Source organism: Ambystoma mexicanum (assembly GCF_040938575.1).
Source record: "Ambystoma mexicanum isolate Mex_15411 chromosome 12 unlocalized genomic scaffold, UKY_AmexF1_1 Mex_chr12_unloc.1, whole genome shotgun sequence".
Classification (NCBI taxonomy): domain Eukaryota; kingdom Metazoa; phylum Chordata; class Amphibia; order Caudata; family Ambystomatidae; genus Ambystoma; species Ambystoma mexicanum.
The window spans coordinates 3186571-3208217 of record NW_027182322.1 but is presented as its reverse complement, the minus strand read 5'-3'; the positions used below and the strand labels follow the sequence as shown (position 1 = coordinate 3208217).

Sequence of the window (21647 nt, the reverse complement as noted above, 5' to 3'; positions counted from 1 at the left end):
AATACTGTCGCTGCAATACATATGTCTTAATCAAGCTAGTGGTTATTGACGTAAATGGCATTGTTATAATGTTTCATGTACTGCAAATGTCACCACATAATGCGCTCTTAATTAGATTTGGTTGAAATACATTACAGTCACCCGATGAAAAAGTGTGCAAAGAGCATTAAAGAAACAAAAGGTTCATAACAGTAACAGGACATATCGAATTGTTTCAGTCCTCCACAGAGATTGCCAATGTATTAATGGAAATTCTAAAATATCTGCCCAGCTGCCGTGACATTGCCTCACCGCAATGCCGTGACTCGGATTCGAACCGAGGTTGCTGCGGCCACAACGCAGAGTACTAACCCCTATACGATCACGGCGAGCTACTTGGGCTGCTACAATGTGACGTTCCACCTCTATCATAAGCTGTACTCCATCTGTGATGTCATGACTCATGTTTCAATTAAAGGTTGGTTGTGATGTTATCCATGAGAATAAGTGGACACCTGATCCCCAGTCACTTATTTAAGATCTCAATAATCAAGTCAGAATCCAAATGAAAGTCATCAAAGTGGAGCCAATTAGAAATAATATAGTTACACAAACCTGGCAATGGTGCGGCAGCCAGGGCCGATAATGGCCCGCCAGCCTGAGAGCAGGAAAGTGTGAGAGCAGTGATGGTCTTGTGAGAGTTTACAGCTGTTATTGACCCTGTCCCCTTCCATTGCAGAGTTTTCTCCCTATTAGAAGTGCAGAGGCTCCCTCCGGGGTGCTAATAGTAAATTTATTTTTTTGCGCAGGAGAAGTGCTCTTCACCAATTGCACGTGCCAAATCACCCGAAGGCCACCACCATAAAATTCAGGCATTCATGTTCATGCGTCCTCCATGTTATGTCCTTATAAAGGGATGCATGTTCATGATGACTCCATGTCACACCTGCATACAAGGATGCATGTTCATGCCACCTCGTTCTCTTGGCTTCATACAGGGATTTTATCTCCTCCCTGTCTCACCCTCATGCAGGGATGCATGACCAATGCTCCTTCCCTTCTCGCCCGCATACATGGATGCACGTTCATGTCTCCTCGTTCTCTCGGCTTCATACAGGGATTTTATCTCCTCCCTGTCTCACCCTCAGGAAGGGATGCATGACCAATGCTCCTTCCCGTCTCGCCCGCATACATGGATGCACGTTCACACCTCCTCCTTCTCTCGGCTTCATACGGGGATCATATCTCCTCCCTGTCTCACCCTCATGCAGGGATGCATGACCAATGCTCCTTCCTGTCTCGCCCGCATACATGGATGCACGTTCACGCCTCCTCCTTCTCTCGGCTTCATACGGGGATCATATCTCCTCCCTGTCTCACCCTCATGCAGGGATGCATGACCAATGCTCCTTCCCTTCTCGCCTGCATACATGGATGCACGTTCACGCCTCCTCCTTCTCTCGGCTTCATACGGGGATCATATCTCCTCCCTGTCTCACCCTCATGCAGGGATGCATGACCAACGCTCCTTCCTGTCTCGCCCGCATACATGGATGCACGTTCACGCCTCCTCCTTCTCTCGGCTTCATACGGGGATCATATCTCCTCCCTGTCTCACCCTCATGCAGGGATGCATGACCAATGCTCCTTCCCTTCTCGCCTGCATACATGGATGCACGTTCACGCCTCCTCCTTCTCTCGGCTTCATACGGGGATCATATCTCCTCAATGTCTCACCCTCACTTCCAACATGTGTAACTTCTTGTTCTCTTTGACGTCTGGGGCATGGGCGGCTACTGCACAGCTCTAGATGTCTCCCACCTGCAAGGTGCTATGGAAAGCCCTTTTCCACATTGGACGTGCTATATTAACCCCCTATCCCCAAATACAATAAAAATAAAGAAATATATGTGCTTCCATAATGTCTACCTTCTAATGTTTCATATGTGTAAGCACATTGTCCTCCTCCTGACCACATTCTAAAACTATGTGCAAATTGTTCCTTCCATAAACTGTCACTTCCTTGGCCCTTTATTTATAATGACTGTTATACTCTCTCTCTTTCCGCCACAGTATAAAAAAGCCTAGCACACCTCATGATTGGACTAAGAAATTCCTGTCATTTAGTTGGAAATGATTTTCCCATTATCCCCAAAAACTCCTCACTGTGTCTAAGAACGCTTTTTTTCACAGGACAATACAGATCAGATTGACTTGAAAGGTCCTTTCACGCGACTACAGAATGCCTCTCATTCCACTAAAAGATACGCCAGTGCCTACAATAGCCTAGGACTAGACTATGAGTCCCAATGTAGAAAGACCACAAGTCCACAGATATGCCTGTTTATTTAAACATCTGTATTATCATCAGCGTGTGACTGTAAAGGCGGGACCTCGCGCTCTCTGTAACGCGCTCCATTGGCAACATCAGTTAAATGTCGTTGGTTCAATCCCTCGCGGATGTTGTTTTTATTCCCATTTGTAACTGGGAAATACTGTCGCTGCAATACATATGTCTTAATCAAACTAGTGGTTATTGACGTAAATGGCAGTGTTATAATGTTTCATGTACTGCAAATGTCACCACATAATGCGCAATTAATTAGATTTGGTTGAAATACATTACAGTCACCCGATGAAAAAGTGTGCAAAGAGCATTAAAGAAACAAAAGGTTCATAACAGTAACAGGACATATCGAATTGTTTCAGTCCTCCACAGAGATTGCCAATGTATTAATGGAAATTCTAAAATATCTGCCCAACTGCCGTGACATTGAATCACCGCAATGCCGTGACTCGGATTCGAAACGAGGTTGCTGCGGCCACAACGCAGAGTACTAACCACTATACGATCACGGCAAGCTACTTGGGCTGCTACAATGTGACGTTCCACCTCTATCATAAGCTGTACTCCATCTGTGATGTCATGACTCATGTTTCAATTAAAGGTTGGTTGTGATGTTATCCATGAGAATAAGTGGACACCTGATCCCCAGTCACTTATTTAAGATCTCAATAATCAAGTCAGAATCCAAATGAAAGTCATCAAAGTGGAGCCAATTAGAAATAATATAGTTACACAAACCTGGCAATGGTGCGGCAGCCAGGGCCGATAATGGCCCGCCAGCCTGAGAGCAGGAAAGTGTGAGAGCAGTGATGGTCTTGTGAGAGTTTACAGCTGTTATTGACCCTGTCCCCTTCCATTGCAGAGTTTTCTCCCTATAAGAAGTGCAGAGGCTCCCTCCGGGGTGCTAATAGTACATTAATATTTTTGCGCAGGAGAAGTGCTCTTCACCAATTGCACGTGCCAAATCACCCGAAGGCCACCACCATAAAATTCAGGCATTCATGTTCATGCGTCCTCCATGTTATGTCCTTATAAAGGGATGCATGTTCATGATGACTCCATGTCACACCTGCATACAAGGATGCATGTTCATGCCGCCTCGTTCTCTTGGCTTCATACAGGGATTTTATCTCCTCCCTGTCTCACCCTCATGCAGGGATGCATGACCAATGCTCCTTCCCTTCTCGCCCGCATACATGGATGCACGTTCATGTCTCCTCGTTCTCTCGGCTTCATACAGGGATTTTATCTCCTCCCTGTCTCACCCTCAGGAAGGGATGCATGACCAATGCTCCTTCCCGTCTTGCCCGCATACATGGATGCACATTCACGCCTCCTCCTTCTCTCGGCTTCATACGGGGATCATATCTCCTCCCTGTCTCACCCTCATGCAGGGATGCATGACCAATGCTCCTTCCTGTCTCGCCCGCATACATGGATGCACGTTCACGCCTCCTCCTTCTCTCGGCTTCATACGGGGATCATATCTCCTCCCTGTCTCACCCTCATGCAGGGATGCATGACCAATGCTCCTTCCCTTCTCGCCTGCATACATGGATGCACGTTCACGCCTCCTCCTTCTCTCGGCTTCATACGGGGATCATATCTCCTCCCTGTCTCACCCTCATGCAGGTATGCATGACCAATGCTCCTTCCCTTCTCGCCTGCATACATGGATGCACGTTCACGCCTCCTCCTTCTCTCGGCTTCATACGGGGATCATATCTCCTCAATGTCTCACCCTCACTTCCAACATGTGTAACTTCTTGTTCTCTTTGACGTCTGGGGCATGGGTGGCTACTGCACAGCTCTAGATGTCGCCCACCTGCAAGGTGCTATGGAAAGCACTTTTCCACATTGGACGTGCTATATTACCCCCTCTCCCCAAATACAATAAAAATAAAGAAATATATGTGCTTCCATAATGTCTACCTTCTAATGTTTCATATGTGTAAGCACATTGTCCTCCTCCTGACCACATTCTAAAACTATGTGCAAATTGTTCCTTCCATAAACTGTCACTTCCTTGGCCCTTTATTTATAATGACTGTTATACTCTCTCTCTTTCCGCCACAGTATAAAAAAGCCTAGCACACCTCATGATTGGACTAAGAAATTCCTGTCATTTAGTTGGAAATGATTTTCCCATTATCCCCAAAAACTCCTCACTGTGTCTAAGAACGCTTTTTTTCACAGGACAATACAGATCAGATTGACTTGAAAGGTCCTTTCACGCGACTACAGAATGCCTCTCATTCCACTAAAAGATACGCCAGTGCCTACAATAGCCTAGGACTAGACTATGAGTCCCAATGTAGAAAGACCACAAGTCCACAGATATGCCTGTTTATTTAAACATCTGTATTATCATCAGCGTGTGTCTGTAATGGTGGGACCTCGCGCTCTCTGTAACGCGCTCCATTGGCAACATCAGTTAAATGTCGTTGGTTCAATCCCTCGCGGATGTTGTTTTTATTCCCATTTGTAACTGGGAAATACTGTCGCTGCAATACATATGTCTTAATCAAGCTAGTGGTTATTGACGTAAATGGCAGTGTTATAATGTTTCATGTACTGCAAATGTCACCACATAATGCGCTCTTAATTAGATTTGGTTGAAATACATTACAGTCACCCGATGAAAAAGTGTGCAAAGAGCATTAAAGAAACAAAAGGTTCATAACAGTAACAGGACATATCGAATTGTTTCAGTCCTCCACAGAGATTGCCAATGTATTAATGGAAATTCTAAAATATATGCCCAACTGCCGTGACATTGCCTCACCGCAATGCCGTGACTCGGATTCGAACCGAGGTTGCGGCCACAACGCAGAATACTAACCACTATACGATCACAGCGAGCTACTTGGGCTGCTACAATGTGACGTTCCACCTCTATCATAAGCTGTACTCCATCTGTGATGTCATGACTCATGTTTGAATTAAAGGTTGGTTGTGATGTTATCCATGAGAATAAGTGGACACCTGATCCCCAGTCACTTATTTAAGATCTCAATAATCAAGTCAGAATCCAAATGAAAGTCATCAAAGTGGAGCCAATTAGAAATAATATAGTTACAAAAACCTGGCAATGGTGCGGCAGCCAGGGCCGATAATGGCCCGCCAGCCTGAGAGCAGGAAAGTGTGAGAGCAGTGATGGTCTTGTGAGAGTTTACAACTGTTATTGACCCTGTCCCCTTCCATTGCAGAGTTTTCTCCCTATAAGAAGTGCAGAGGCTCCCGCCGGGGTGCTAATAGTAAATTTATTTTTTTGCGCAGGAGAAGTGCTCTTCACCAATTGCACGTGCCAAAATACCCGAAGGCCACCACCATAAAATTCAGGCATTCATGTTCATGCGCCCTCCATGTTATGTCCTTATAAAGGGATGCATGTTCATGATGACTCCATGTCACACCTGCATACAAGGATGCATGTTCATGCCGCCTCGTTCTCTTGGCTTCATACAGGGATTTTATCTCCTCCCTGTCTCACCCTCATGCAGGGATGCATGACCAATGCTCCTTCCCTTCTCGCCCGCATACATGGATGCACGTTCGTGTCTCCTCGTTCTCTCGGCTTCATACGGGGATATTATCTCCTCCCTGTCTCACCCTCAGGAAGGGATGCATGACCAATGCTCCTTCCCGTCTCGCCCGCATACATGGATGCACGTTCACGACTCCTCCTTCTCTCGGCTTCATACGGGGATCATATCTCCTCCCTGTCTCACCCTCATGCAGGGATGCATGACCAATGCTCCTTCCTGTCTCGCCCGCATACATGGATGCACGTTCACGCCTCCTCCTTCTCTCGGCTTCATACGGGGATCATATCTCCTCCCTGTCTCACCCTCATGCAGGGATGCATGACCAATGCTCCTTCCCTTCTCGCCTGCATACATGGATGCACGTTCACGCCTCCTCCTTCTCTCGGCTTCATACGGGGATCATATCTCCTCCCTGTCTCACCCTCATGCGGGGATGCATGACCAATGCTCCTTCCTGTCTCGCCCGCATACATGGATGCACGTTCACGCCTCCTCCTTCTCTAGGCTTCATACGGGGATCATATCTCCTCCCTGTCTCACCCTCATGCAGGGATGCATGACCAATGCTCCTTCCTGTCTCGCCCGCATACATGGATGCACGTTCACGCCTCCTCCTTCTCTCGGCTTCATACGGGGATCATATCTCCTCCCTGTCTCACCCTCATGCAGGGATGCATGACCAATGCTCCTTCCCTTCTCGCCTGCATACATGGATGCACGTTCACGCCTCCTCCTTTTCTCGGCTTCATACGGGGATCATATCTCCTCAATGTCTCACCCTCACTTCCAACATGTGTAACTTCTTGTTCTCTTTCACGTCTGGGGCATGGGTGGCTACTGCACAGCTCTAGATGTCGCCCACCTGCAAGGTGCTATGGAAAGCACTTTTCCACATTGGACGTGCTATATTAACCCCCTCTCCCCAAATACAATAAAAATAAAGAAATATATGTGCTTCCATAATGTCTACCTTCTAATGTTTCATATGTGTAAGCACATTGTCCTCCTCCTGACCACATTCTAAAACTATGTGCACCTTGTTCCTTCCATAAACTGTCACTTCCTTGGCCCTTTATTTATAATGACTGTTATACTCTCTCTCTTTCTGCCACAGTATAAAAAAGCCTAGCACACCTCATGATTGGACTAAGAAATTCCTGTCATTTAGTTGGAAACGATTTTCCCATTATCCCCAAAAACTCCTCACTGTGTCTAAGAACGCTTTTTTTCACAGGACAATACAGATCAGATTGACTTGAAAGGTCCTTTCACGCGACTACAGAATGCCTCTCACTCCACTAAAAGATACGCCAGTGCCTACAATAGCCTAGGACTAGACTATGAGTCCCAATGTAGAAAGACCACAAGTCCACAGATATGCCTGTTTATTTAAACATCTGTATTATCACCAGCGTGTGACTGTAAAGGCGGGACCTCGCGCTCTCTGTAATGCGCTCCATTGGCAACATCAGTTAAATGTCGTTGGTTCAATCCCTCGCGGATGTTGTTTTTATTCCCATTTGTAACTGGGAAATACTGTCGCTGCAATACATATGTCTTAATCAAGCTAGTGGTTATTGACGTAAATGGCATTGTTATAATGTTTCATGTACTGCAAATGTCACCACATAATGCGCTCTTAATTAGATTTGGTTGAAATACATTACAGTCACCCGATGAAAAAGTGTGCAAAGAGCATTAAAGAAACAAAAGGTTCATAACAGTAACAGGACATATCGAATTGTTTCAGTCCTCCACAGAGATTGCCAATGTATTAATGGAAATTCTAAAATATCTGCCCAGCTGCCGTGACATTGCCTCACCGCAATGCCGTGACTCGGATTCGAACCGAGGTTGCTGCGGCCACAACGCAGAGTACTAACCCCTATACGATCACAGCGAGCTACTTGGGCTGCTACAATGTGACGTTCCACCTCTATCATAAGCTGTACTCCATCTGTGATGTCATGACTCATGTTTCAATTAAAGGTTGGTTGTGATGTTATCCATGAGAATAAGTGGACACCTGATCCCCAGTCACTTATTTAAGATCTCAATAATCAAGTCAGAATCCAAATGAAAGTCATCAAAGTGGAGCCAATTAGAAATAATATAGTTACACAAACCTGGCAATGGTGCGGCAGCCAGGGCCGATAATGGCCCGCCAGCCTGAGAGCAGGAAAGTGTGAGAGCAGTGATGGTCTTGTGAGAGTTTACAGCTGTTATTGACCCTGTCCCCTTCCATTGCAGAGTTTTCTCCCTATTAGAAGTGCAGAGGCTCCCTCCGGGGTGCTAATAGTAAATTTATTTTTTTGCGCAGGAGAAGTGCTCTTCACCAATTGCACGTGCCAAATCACCCGAAGGCCACCACCATAAAATTCAGGCATTCATGTTCATGCGTCCTCCATGTTATGTCCTTATAAAGGGATGCATGTTCATGATGACTCCATGTCACACCTGCATACAAGGATGCATGTTCATGCCACCTCGTTCTCTTGGCTTCATACAGGGATTTTATCTCCTCCCTGTCTCACCCTCATGCAGGGATGCATGACCAATGCTCCTTCCCTTCTCGCCCGCATACATGGATGCACGTTCATGTCTCCTCGTTCTCTCGGCTTCATACAGGGATTTTATCTCCTCCCTGTCTCACCCTCAGGAAGGGATGCATGACCAATGCTCCTTCCCGTCTCGCCCGCATACATGGATGCACGTTCACACCTCCTCCTTCTCTCGGCTTCATACGGGGATCATATCTCCTCCCTGTCTCACCCTCATGCAGGGATGCATGACCAATGCTCCTTCCTGTCTCGCCCGCATACATGGATGCACGTTCACGCCTCCTCCTTCTCTCGGCTTCATACGGGGATCATATCTCCTCCCTGTCTCACCCTCATGCAGGGATGCATGACCAATGCTCCTTCCCTTCTCGCCTGCATACATGGATGCACGTTCACGCCTCCTCCTTCTCTCGGCTTCATACGGGGATCATATCTCCTCCCTGTCTCACCCTCATGCAGGGATGCATGACCAACGCTCCTTCCTGTCTCGCCCGCATACATGGATGCACGTTCACGCCTCCTCCTTCTCTCGGCTTCATACGGGGATCATATCTCCTCCCTGTCTCACCCTCATGCAGGGATGCATGACCAATGCTCCTTCCCTTCTCGCCTGCATACATGGATGCACGTTCACGCCTCCTCCTTCTCTCGGCTTCATACGGGGATCATATCTCCTCAATGTCTCACCCTCACTTCCAACATGTGTAACTTCTTGTTCTCTTTGACGTCTGGGGCATGGGCGGCTACTGCACAGCTCTAGATGTCTCCCACCTGCAAGGTGCTATGGAAAGCCCTTTTCCACATTGGACGTGCTATATTAACCCCCTATCCCCAAATACAATAAAAATAAAGAAATATATGTGCTTCCATAATGTCTACCTTCTAATGTTTCATATGTGTAAGCACATTGTCCTCCTCCTGACCACATTCTAAAACTATGTGCAAATTGTTCCTTCCATAAACTGTCACTTCCTTGGCCCTTTATTTATAATGACTGTTATACTCTCTCTCTTTCCGCCACAGTATAAAAAAGCCTAGCACACCTCATGATTGGACTAAGAAATTCCTGTCATTTAGTTGGAAATGATTTTCCCATTATCCCCAAAAACTCCTCACTGTGTCTAAGAACGCTTTTTTTCACAGGACAATACAGATCAGATTGACTTGAAAGGTCCTTTCACGCGACTACAGAATGCCTCTCATTCCACTAAAAGATACGCCAGTGCCTACAATAGCCTAGGACTAGACTATGAGTCCCAATGTAGAAAGACCACAAGTCCACAGATATGCCTGTTTATTTAAACATCTGTATTATCATCAGCGTGTGACTGTAAAGGCGGGACCTCGCGCTCTCTGTAACGCGCTCCATTGGCAACATCAGTTAAATGTCGTTGGTTCAATCCCTCGCGGATGTTGTTTTTATTCCCATTTGTAACTGGGAAATACTGTCGCTGCAATACATATGTCTTAATCAAACTAGTGGTTATTGACGTAAATGGCAGTGTTATAATGTTTCATGTACTGCAAATGTCACCACATAATGCGCAATTAATTAGATTTGGTTGAAATACATTACAGTCACCCGATGAAAAAGTGTGCAAAGAGCATTAAAGAAACAAAAGGTTCATAACAGTAACAGGACATATCGAATTGTTTCAGTCCTCCACAGAGATTGCCAATGTATTAATGGAAATTCTAAAATATCTGCCCAACTGCCGTGACATTGAATCACCGCAATGCCGTGACTCGGATTCGAAACGAGGTTGCTGCGGCCACAACGCAGAGTACTAACCACTATACGATCACGGCAAGCTACTTGGGCTGCTACAATGTGACGTTCCACCTCTATCATAAGCTGTACTCCATCTGTGATGTCATGACTCATGTTTCAATTAAAGGTTGGTTGTGATGTTATCCATGAGAATAAGTGGACACCTGATCCCCAGTCACTTATTTAAGATCTCAATAATCAAGTCAGAATCCAAATGAAAGTCATCAAAGTGGAGCCAATTAGAAATAATATAGTTACACAAACCTGGCAATGGTGCGGCAGCCAGGGCCGATAATGGCCCGCCAGCCTGAGAGCAGGAAAGTGTGAGAGCAGTGATGGTCTTGTGAGAGTTTACAGCTGTTATTGACCCTGTCCCCTTCCATTGCAGAGTTTTCTCCCTATAAGAAGTGCAGAGGCTCCCTCCGGGGTGCTAATAGTACATTAATATTTTTGCGCAGGAGAAGTGCTCTTCACCAATTGCACGTGCCAAATCACCCGAAGGCCACCACCATAAAATTCAGGCATTCATGTTCATGCGTCCTCCATGTTATGTCCTTATAAAGGGATGCATGTTCATGATGACTCCATGTCACACCTGCATACAAGGATGCATGTTCATGCCGCCTCGTTCTCTTGGCTTCATACAGGGATTTTATCTCCTCCCTGTCTCACCCTCATGCAGGGATGCATGACCAATGCTCCTTCCCTTCTCGCCCGCATACATGGATGCACGTTCATGTCTCCTCGTTCTCTCGGCTTCATACAGGGATTTTATCTCCTCCCTGTCTCACCCTCAGGAAGGGATGCATGACCAATGCTCCTTCCCGTCTTGCCCGCATACATGGATGCACATTCACGCCTCCTCCTTCTCTCGGCTTCATACGGGGATCATATCTCCTCCCTGTCTCACCCTCATGCAGGGATGCATGACCAATGCTCCTTCCTGTCTCGCCCGCATACATGGATGCACGTTCACGCCTCCTCCTTCTCTCGGCTTCATACGGGGATCATATCTCCTCCCTGTCTCACCCTCATGCAGGGATGCATGACCAATGCTCCTTCCCTTCTCGCCTGCATACATGGATGCACGTTCACGCCTCCTCCTTCTCTCGGCTTCATACGGGGATCATATCTCCTCCCTGTCTCACCCTCATGCAGGGATGCATGACCAACGCTCCTTCCTGTCTCGCCCGCATACATGGATGCACGTTCACGCCTCCTCCTTCTCTCGGCTTCATACGGGGATCATATCTCCTCCCTGTCTCACCCTCATGCAGGGATGCATGACCAATGCTCCTTCCCTTCTCGCCTGCATACATGGATGCACGTTCACGCCTCCTCCTTTTCTCGGCTTCATACGGGGATCATATCTCCTCAATGTCTCACCCTCACTTCCAACATGTGTAACTTCTTGTTCTCTTTGACGTCTGGGGCATGGGTGGCTACTGCACAGCTCTAGATGTCGCCCACCTGCAAGGTGCTATGGAAAGCACTTTTCCACATTGGACGTGCTATATTAACCCCCTCTCCCCAAATACAATAAAAATAAAGAAATATATGTGCTTCCATAATGTCTACCTTCTAATGTTTCATATGTGTAAGCACATTGTCCTCCTCCTGACCACATTCTAAAACTATGTGCAAATTGTTCCTTCCATAAACTGTCACTTCCTTGGCCCTTTATTTATAATGACTGTTATACTCTCTCTCTTTCTGCCACAGTATAAAAAAGCCTAGCACACCTCATGATTGGACTAAGAAATTCCTGTCATTTAGTTGGAAACGATTTTCCCATTATCCCCAAAAACTCCTCACTGTGTCTAAGAACGCTTTTTTTCACAGGACAATACAGATCAGATTGACTTGAAAGGTCCTTTCACGCGACTACAGAATGCCTCTCACTCCACTAAAAGATACGCCAGTGCCTACAATAGCCTAGGACTAGACTATGAGTCCCAATGTAGAAAGACCACAAGTCCACAGATATGCCTGTTTATTTAAACATCTGTATTATCACCAGCGTGTGACTGTAAAGGCGGGACCTCGCTCTCTGTAATGCGCTCCATTGGCAACATCAGTTAAATGTCGTTGGTTCAATCCCTCGCGGATGTTGTTTTTATTCCCATTTGTAACTGGGAAATACTGTCGCTGCAATACATATGTCTTAATCAAGCTAGTGGTTATTGACGTAAATTGCAGTGTTATAATGTTTCATGTACTGCAAATGTCACCACATAATGCGGTCTTAATTAGATTTGGTTGAAATACATTACAGTCACCCGATGAAAAAGTGTGCAAAGAGCATTAAAGAAACAAAAGGTTCCTAACAGTAACAGGACATATCGAATTGTTTCAGTCCTCCACAGAGATTGCCAATGTATTAATGGAAATTCTAAAATATCTGCCCCACTGCCATGACATTGCCTCACCGCAATGCCGTGACTCGGATTAGAACCGAGGTTGCTGCGGCCACAACGCAGAGTACTAACCACTACACGATCACGGCGAGCTACTTGGGCTGCTACAATGTTATGTTCCACCTCTATCATAAGCTGTACTCCATCTGTGATGTCATGACTCATGTTTGAATTAAAGGTTGGTTGTGATGTTATCCATGAGAATAAGTGGACACCTGATCCCCAGTCACTTATTTAAGATCTCAATAATCAAGTCAGAATCCAAATGAAAGTCATCAAAGTGGAGCCAATTAGAAATAATATAGTTACACAAACCTGGCAATGGTGCGGCAGCCAGGGCCGATAATGGCCCGCCAGCCTGAGAGCAGGAAAGTGTGAGAGCAGTGATGGTCTTGTGAGAGTTTACAGCTGTTATTGACCGTGTCCCCTTCCATTGCAGAGTTTTCTCCCTATAAGAAGTGCAGAGGCTCCCTCCGGGGTGCTAATAGTAAATTTATTTTTTTGCGCAGGAGAAGTGCTCTTCACCAATTGCACGTGCCAAATCACCCGAAGGCCACCACCATAAAATTCAGGCATTCATGTTCATGCGTCCTCCATGTTATGTCCTTATAAAGGGATGCATGTTCATGATGACTCCATGTCACACCTGCATACAAGGATGCATGTTCATGCCACCTCGTTCTCTTGGCTTCATACAGGGATTTTATCTCCTCCCTGTCTCACCCTCATGCAGGGATGCATGACCAATGCTCCTTCCCTTCTCGCCCGCATACATGGATGCACGTTCATGTCTCCTCGTTCTCTCGGCTTCATACAGGGATTTTATCTCCTCCCTGTCTCACCCTCAGGAAGGGATGCATGACCAATGCTCCTTCCCGTCTCGCCCGCATACATGGATGCACGTTCACGCCTCCTCCTTCTCTCGGCTTCATACGGGGATCATATCTCCTCCCTGTCTCACCCTCATGCAGGGATGCATGACCAATGCTCCTTCCCTTCTCGCCTCCATACATGGATGCACGTTCACCCCTCCTCCTTCTCTCGGCTTCATACGGGGATCATATCTCCTCCCTGTCTCACCCTCATGCAGGGATGCATGACCAACGCTCCTTCCCTTCTCGCCTGCATACATGAATGCACGTTCACGCCTCCTCCTTCTCTCGGCTTCATACGGGGATCATATCTCCTCCCTGTCTCACCCTCATGCGGGGATTCATGACCAATGCTCCTTCCTGTCTCGCCCGCATACATGGATGCACGTTCACGCCTCCTCCTTCTCTCGGCTTCATACGGGGATCATATCTCCTCCCTGTCTCACCCTCATGCAGGGATGCATGACCAATGCTCCTTCCTGTCTCGCCCGCATACATGGATGCACGTTCACGCCTCCTCCTTCTCTCGGCTTCATACGGGGATCATATCTCCTCCCTGACTCACCCTCATGCAGGGATGCATGACCAATGCTCCTTCCCTTCTCGCCCGCATACATGGATGCACGTTCACGCCTCCTCCTTCTCTCGGCTTCATACGGGGATCATATCTCCTCAATGTCTCACCCTCACTTCCAACATGTGTAACTTCTTGTTCACTTTGACGTCTGGGGCATGGGTGGCTACTGCACAGCTCTAGATGTCGCCCACCTGCAAGGTGCTATGGAAAGCACTTTTCCACATTGGACGTGCTATATTAACCCCCTCTCCCCAAATACAATAAAAATAAAGAAATATATGTGCTTCCATAATGTCTACCTTCTAATGTTTCATATGTGTAAGCACATTGTCCTCCTCCTGACCACATTCTAAAACTATGTGCAAATTGTTCCTTCCATAAACTGTCACTTCCTTGGCCCTTTATTTATAATGACTGTTATACTCTCTCTCTTTCCGCCACAGTATAAAAAAGCCTAGCACACCTCATGATTGGACTAAGAAATTCCTGTCATTTAGTTGGAAATGATTTTCCCATTATCCCCAAAAACTCCTCACTGTGTCTAAGAACGCTTTTTTTCACAGGACAATACAGATCAGATTGACTTGAAAGGTCCTTTCACGCGACTACAGAATGCCTCTCATTCCACTAAAAGATACGCCAGTGCCTACAATAGCCTAGGACTAGACTATGAGTCCCAATGTAGAAAGACCACAAGTCCACAGATATGCCTGTTTATTTAAACATCTGTATTATCATCAGCGTGTGACTGTAAAGGCGGGACCTCGCGCTCTCTGTAACGCGCTCCATTGGCAACATCAGTTAAATGTCGTTGGTTCAATCCCTCGCGGATGTTGTTTTTATTCCCATTTGTAACTGGGAAATACTGTCGCTGCAATACATATGTCTTAATCAAGCTAGTGGTTATTGACGTAAATGGCAGTGTTATAATGTTTCATGTACTGCAAATGTCACTACATAATGCGCTCTTAATTAGATTTGGTTGAAATACATTACAGTCACCCGATGAAAAAGTGTGCAAAGAGCATTAAAGAAACAAAAGGTTCATAACAGTAACAGGACATATCGAATTGTTTCAGTCCTCCACAGAGATTGCCAATGTATTAATGGAAATTCTAAAATATCTGCCCAACTGCCGTGACATTGCCTCACCGCAATGCCGTGACTCGGATTCGAACCGAGGTTGCTGCGGCCACAACGCAGAGTACTAACCACTATACGATCACGGCGAGCTACTTTGGCTGTTACAATGTGACGTTCCACCTCTATCATAAGCTGTACTCCATCTGTGATGTCATGACTCATGTTTGAATTAAAGGTTGGTTGTGATGTTATCCATGAGAATAAGTGGACACCTGATCCCCAGTCACTTATTTAAGATCTCAATAATCAAGTCAGAATCCAAATGAAAGTCATCAAAGTGGAGCCAATTAGAAATAATATAGTTACACAATCCTGGCAATGGTGCGGCAGCCAGGGCCGATAATGGCCCGCCAGCCTGAGAGCAGGAAAGTGTGAGAGCAGTGATGGTCTTGTGAGAGTTTACAGCTGTTATTGACCCTGTCCCCTTCCATTGCAGAGTTTTCTCCCTATAAGAAGTGCAGAGGCTCCCTCCGGGGTGCTAATAGTACATTTATTTTTTTGCGCAGGAGAAGTGCTCTTCACCAATTGCACGTGCCAAATCACCCGAAGGCCACCACCATAAAATTCAGGCATTCATGTTCATGCGTCCTCCATGTTATGTCCTTATAAAGGGATGCATGTTCATGATGACTCCATGTCACACCTGCATACAAGGATGCATGTTCATGCCGCCTCGTTCTCTTGGCTTCATACAGGGATTTTATCTCCTCCCTGTCTCACCCTCATGCAGGGATGCATGACCAATGCTCCTTCCCTTCTCGCCCGCATACATGGATGCACGTTCATGTCTCCTCGTTCTCTCGGCTTCATACAGGGATTTTATCTCCTCCCTGTCTCACCCTCAGGAAGGGATGCATGACCAATGCTCCTTCCCGTCTCGCCCGCATACATGGATGCACATTCACGCCTCCTCCTTCTCTCGGCTTCATACGGGGATCATATCTCCTCCCAGTCTCACCCTCATGCAGGGATGCATGACCAATGCTCCTTCCTGTCTCGCCCACATACATGGATGCACATTCACGCCTCCTCCTTCTCTCGGCTTCATACGGGGATCATATCTCCTCCCTGTCTCACCCTCATGCAGGGATGCATGACCAATGCTCCTTCCCTTCTCGCCTGCATACATGGATGCACGTTCACGCCTCCTCCTTCTCTCGGCTTCATACGGGGATCATATCTCCTCCCTGGCTCACCCTCATGCAGGGATGCATGACCAACGCTCCTTCCTGTCTCGCCCGCATACATGGTTGCACGTTCACGCCTCCTCCTTCTCTCGGCTTCATACGGGGATCATATCTCCTCCCTGTCTCACCCTCATGCAGGGATGCATGACCAATGCTCCTTCCCTTCTCGCCTGCATACATGGATGCACGTTCACGCCTCCTCCTTTTCTCGGCTTCATACGGGGATCATATCTCCTCAATGTCTCACCCTCACTTCCAACATGTGTAACTTCTTGTTCTCTTTGACGTCTGGGGCATGGGTGGCTACTGCACAGCTCTAGATGTCACCCACCTGCAAGGTGCTATGGAAAGCACTTTTCCACATTGGACGTGCTATATTAACCCCCTCTCCCCAAATACAATAAAAATAAAGAAATATATGTGCTTCCATAATGTCTACCTTCTAATGTTTCATATGTGTAAGCACATTGTCCTCCTCCTGACCACATTCTAAAACTATGTGCAAATTGTTCCTTCCATAAACTGTCACTACCTTGGCCCTTTATTTATAATGACTGTTATACTCTCTCTCTTTCTGCCACAGTATAAAAAAGCCTAGCACACCTCATGATTGGACTAAGAAATTCCTGTCATTTAGTTGGAAACGATTTTCCCATTATCCCCAAAAACTCCTCACTGTGTCTAAGAACGCTTTTTTTCACAGGACAATACAGATCAGATTGACTTGAAAGGTCCTTTCACGCGACTACAGAATGCCTCTCATTCCACTAAAAGATACGCCTTTGCCTACAATAGCCTAGGACTAGACTATGAGTCCCAATGTAGAAAGACCACAAGTCCACAGATATGCCTGTTTATTTAAACATCTGTATTATCATCAGCGTGTGACTGTAAAGGCGGGACCTCGCGCTCTCTGTAACGCGCTCCATTGGCAACATCAGTTAAATGTCGTTGGTTCAATCCGTTGCGGATGTTGTTTTTATTCCCATTTGTAACTGGGAAATACTGTCGCTGCAATACATATGTCTTAATCAAGCTAGTGGTTATTGACATAAATGGCCGTGTTATAATGTTTCATGTACTGCAAATGTCACCACATAATGCGCTCTTAATTAGATTTGGTTGAAATACATTACAGTCACCCGATGAAAAAGTGTGCAAAGAGCATTAAAGAAACAAAAGGTTCATAACAGTAACAGGACATATCGAATTGTTTCAGTCCTCCACAGAGATTGCCAATGTATTAATGGAAATTCTAAAATATCTGCCCAACTGCCGTGACATTGCCTCACCGCAATGCCGTGACTCGGATTCGAACCGAGGTTGCTGCGGCCACAACGCAGAGTACTAACCACTATACGATCACAGCGAGCTACTTGGGCTGCTAAAATGTGACGTTCCACCTCTATCATAAGCTGTACTCCATCTGTGATGTCATGACTCATGTTTGAATTAAAGGTTGGTTGTGATGTTATCCATGAGAATAAGTGGACACCTGATCCCCAGTCACTTATTTAAGATCTCAATAATCAAGTCAGAATCCAAATGAAAGTCATCAAAGTGGAGCCAATTAGAAATAATATAGTTACACAAACCTGGCAATGGTGCGGCAGCCAGGGCCGATAATGGCCCGCCAGCCTGAGAGCAGGAAAGTGTGAGAGCAGTGATGGTCTTGTGAGAGTTTACAGCTGTTATTGACCCTGTCCCCTTCCATTGCAGAGTTTTCTCCCTATAAGAAGTGCAGAGGCCGCTCCGGGGTGCTAATAGTAAATTTATTTTTTTGCGCAGGAGAAGTGCTCTTCACCAATTGCACGTGCCAAATCACCCGAAGGCCACCACCATAAAATTCAGGCATTCATGTTCATGCGTCCTCCATGTTATGTCCTTATAAAGGGATGCATGTTCATGATGACTCCATGTCACACCTGCATCCAAGGATGCATGTTCATGCCACCTCGTTCTCTTGGCTTCATACAGGGATTGTATCTCCTCCCTGTCTCACCCTCATGCAGGGATGCATGACCAATGCTCCTTCCCTTCTCGCCCGCATACATGGATGCACGTTCATGTCTCCTCGTTCTCTCGGCTTCATACGGGGATTTTATCTCCTCCCTGTCTCACCCTCAGGAAGGGATGCATGACCAATGCTCCTTCCCGTCTCGCCCGCATACATGGATGCACGTTCACGCCTCCTCCTTCTCTCGGCTTCATACGGGGATCATATCTCCTCCCTGTCTCACCCTCATGCAGGGATGCATGACCAATGCTCCTTCCTGTCTCGCCCGCATACATGGATGCACGTTCACGCCTCCTCCTTCTCTCGGCTTCATACGGGGATCATATCTCCTCCCTGTCTCACCCTCATGCAGGGATGCATGACCAATGCTCCTTCCCTTCTCGCCTGCATACATGGATGCACGTTCACGCCTCCTCCTTCTCTCGGCTTCATACGGGGATCATATCTCCTCAATGTCTCACCCTCACTTCCGACATGTGTAACTTCTTGGACTCTTTGACGTCTGGGGCATGGGTGGCTACTGCACAGCTCTAGATGTCGCCCACCTGCAAGGTGCTATGGAAAGCACTTTTCCACATTGGACGTGCTATATTAACCCCCTCTCCCCAAATACAATAAAAATAAAGAAATATATGTGCTTCCAGAATGTCTACCTTCTAATGTTTCATATGTGTAAGCACATTGTCCTCCTCCTGACCACATTCTAAAACTATGTGCAAATTGTTCCTTCCATAAACTGTCACTTCCTTGGCCCTTTATTTATAATGACTGTTATACTCTCTCTCTTTCCGCCACAGTATAAAAAAGCCTAGCACAGCTCATGATTGGACTAAGAAATTCCTGTCATTTAGTTGGAAATGATTTTCCCATTATCCCCAAAAACTCCTCACTGTGTCTAAGAACGCTTTTTTTCACAGGACAATACAGATCAGATTGACTTGAAAGGTCCTTTCACGCGACTACAGAAGGCCTCTCATTCCACTAAAAGATACGCCAGTGCCTACAATAGCCTAGGACTAGACTATGAGTCCCAATGTAGAAAGACCACAAGTCCACAGATATGCCTGTTTATTTAAACATCTGTATTATCATCAGCGTGTGACTGTAAAGGCGGGACCTCGCGCTCTCTGTAACGCGCTCCATTGGCAACATCAGTTAAATGTCGTTGGTTCAATCCCTCGCGGATGTTGTTTTTATTCCCATTTGTAACTGGGAAATACTGTCGCTGCAATACATATGTCTTAATCAAGCTATTGGTTATTGACGTAAATGGCAGTGTTATAATGTTTCATGTACTGCAAATGTCACCACATAATGCGCTCTTAATTAGATTTGGTTGAAATACATTACAGTCACCCGATGAAAAAGTGTGCAAAGAGCATTAAAGAAACAAAAGGTTCATAACAGTAACAGGACATATCGAATTGTTTCAGTCCTCCACAGAGATTGCCAATGTATTAATGGAAATTCTAAAATATCTGCCCAACTGCCATGCCGTGACTCGGATTCTAACCGAGGTTGCTGCGGCCACAACGCAGAGTACTAACCACTATATGATCAAGGCGAGCTACTTGGGCTGCTACAATGTGACGTTCCACCTCTATCATAAGCTGTACTCCATCTGTGATGTCATGACTCATGTTTGAATTAAAGGTTGGTTGTGATGTTATCCATGAGAATAAGTGGACACCTGATCCCCAGTCACTTATTTAAGATCTCAATAATCAAGTCAGAATCCAAATGAAAGTCATCAAAGTGGAGCCAATTAGAAATAATATAGTTACACAAACCTGGCAATGGGTTGGCAGCCAGGGCCGATAATGGCCCGCCAGCCTGAGAGCAGGAAAGTGTGAGAGCAGTGATGGTCTTGTGAGAGTTTACAGCTGTTATTGACCCTGTCCCCTTCCATTGCAGAGTTTTCTCCCTATAAGAAGTGCAGAGGCTCCCTCCGGGGTGCTAATAGTAAATTTATTTTTTTGCGCAGGAGAAGTGCTCTTCACCAATTGCACGTGCCAAATCACCCGAAGGCCACCACCATAAAATTCAGGCATTCATGTTCATGCGTCCTCCATGTTATGTCCTTATAAAGGGATGCATTTTCATGATGACTCCATGTCACACCTGCATACAAGGATGCATGTTCATGCCACCTCGTTCTCTTGGCTTCATACAGGGATTTTATCTCCTCCCTGTCTCACCCTCATGCAGGGATGCATGACCAATGCTCCTTCCCTTCTCGCCCGCATACATGGATGCACGTTCATGTCTCCTCGTTCTCTCGGCTTCATACGGGGATTTTATCTCCTCCCTGTCTCATCCTCAGGAAGGGATGCATGACCAATGCTCCTTCCCATCTCGCCCGCATACATGGATGCACGTTCACGCCTCCTCCTTCTCTCGGCTTCATACGGGGATCATATCTCCTCTCTGTCTCACCCTCATGCAGGGATGCATGACCAATGCTCCTTCCTGTCTCGCCCGCATACATGGATGCACGTTCACGCCTCCTCCTTCTCGCGGCTTCATACGGGGATCATATCTCCTCCCTGTCTCACCCTCATGCAGGGATGCATGACCAATGCTCCTTCCCTTCTCGCCTGCATACATGGATGCACGTTCACGCCTCCTCCTTCTCTCGGCTTCATACGGGGATCATATCTCCTCCCTGTCTCACCCTCATGCAGGGATGCATGACCAATGCTCCTTCCTGTCTCGCCCGCATACATGGATGCACGTTCACGCCTCCTCCTTCTCTCGGCTTCATAAGGGGATCATATCTCCGCCCTGTCTCACCCTCATGCAGGGATGCATGACCAATGCTCCTTCCCTTCTCGCCTGCATACATGGATGCACGTTCACGCCTCCTCCTTTTCTCGGCTTCATACGGGGATCATATCTCCTCAATGTCTCACCCTCACTTCCAACATGTGTAACTTCTTGTTCTCCTTGACGTCTGGGGCATGGGTGGCTACTGCACAGCTCTAGATGTCGCCCACCTGCAAGGTGCTATGGAAAGCACTTTTCCACATTGGACGTGCTATATTAACCCCCTCTCCCCAAATACAATAAAAATAAAGAAATATATGTGCTTCCATAATGTCTACCTTCTAATGTTTCATATGTGTAAGCACATTGTCCTCCTCCTGACCACATTCTAAAACTATGTGCAAATTGTTCCTTCCATAAACTGTCACTTCCTTGGCCCTTTATTTATAATGACTGTTATAC

General features: G+C 46.4%; 3 non-coding genes across 3 annotated transcripts; all 3 read right to left on the bottom strand.

Annotated features, from left to right (window-relative positions):
- Nucleotides 1-296: 296 nt before the first annotated feature.
- On the bottom strand, nt 297-368 carry TRNAH-GUG (transfer RNA histidin (anticodon GUG)). Its single transcript has one exon. It is a non-coding gene; the product is annotated as a tRNA-His (tRNA).
- A 14861-nt stretch (nt 369-15229) lies between these two features.
- On the bottom strand, nt 15230-15301 carry TRNAH-GUG (transfer RNA histidin (anticodon GUG)). The gene has a single exon. It is a non-coding gene; the product is annotated as a tRNA-His (tRNA).
- A 2398-nt stretch (nt 15302-17699) lies between these two features.
- Nucleotides 17700-17771, bottom strand: TRNAH-GUG (transfer RNA histidin (anticodon GUG)). The gene has a single exon. It is a non-coding gene; the product is annotated as a tRNA-His (tRNA).
- Between the last annotated feature and the right edge of the window lie 3876 nt (nt 17772-21647).